A 610-nucleotide genomic window follows, 5' to 3' on the forward strand; every position below is an offset into this window, starting at 1 on the left:
ATACGCATATACATATACATACATGTATACAAACACATACGTAAACACAGGCATGCACATACATACATACATAAAAATATATATATATAAGAAAAAGAACTCAAATGTTTTCATATATACATACATACATATACATATATATATATATATATATATATATATATATATATATATATATATATATATATATATATATATATATATATATATATATATATATACACACACACACATATATATATATACATATACATATATATACACAAACACACATACACACATTCATACATATATACACACACATACATACAGATATATGTACACACATACAGAACCTAATAACGCATACATATGGATTTATACAAATACATACACGGTTTTTTTCAAATGAATCACGTCATAACCTTATCCATCTATTGTTTTCATACTCGGTCATAATGTCTTACGTTTAAGATGATTCCCATGCATTCCCTGAAGAGAAGGTTACAATTTTAATATCAAAGATCCCTATGGATCACACAGGTTGTAATCCTTTGAAACATATGTAGGAATAAAGTATGCAATTATAACATGCGTTTTCTCCATTCCTTAAATTTTATATATATATATA

This window comes from Octopus bimaculoides, chromosome 17 (genome assembly GCF_001194135.2).
Source record: "Octopus bimaculoides isolate UCB-OBI-ISO-001 chromosome 17, ASM119413v2, whole genome shotgun sequence".
NCBI lineage: Eukaryota > Metazoa > Mollusca > Cephalopoda > Octopoda > Octopodidae > Octopus > Octopus bimaculoides.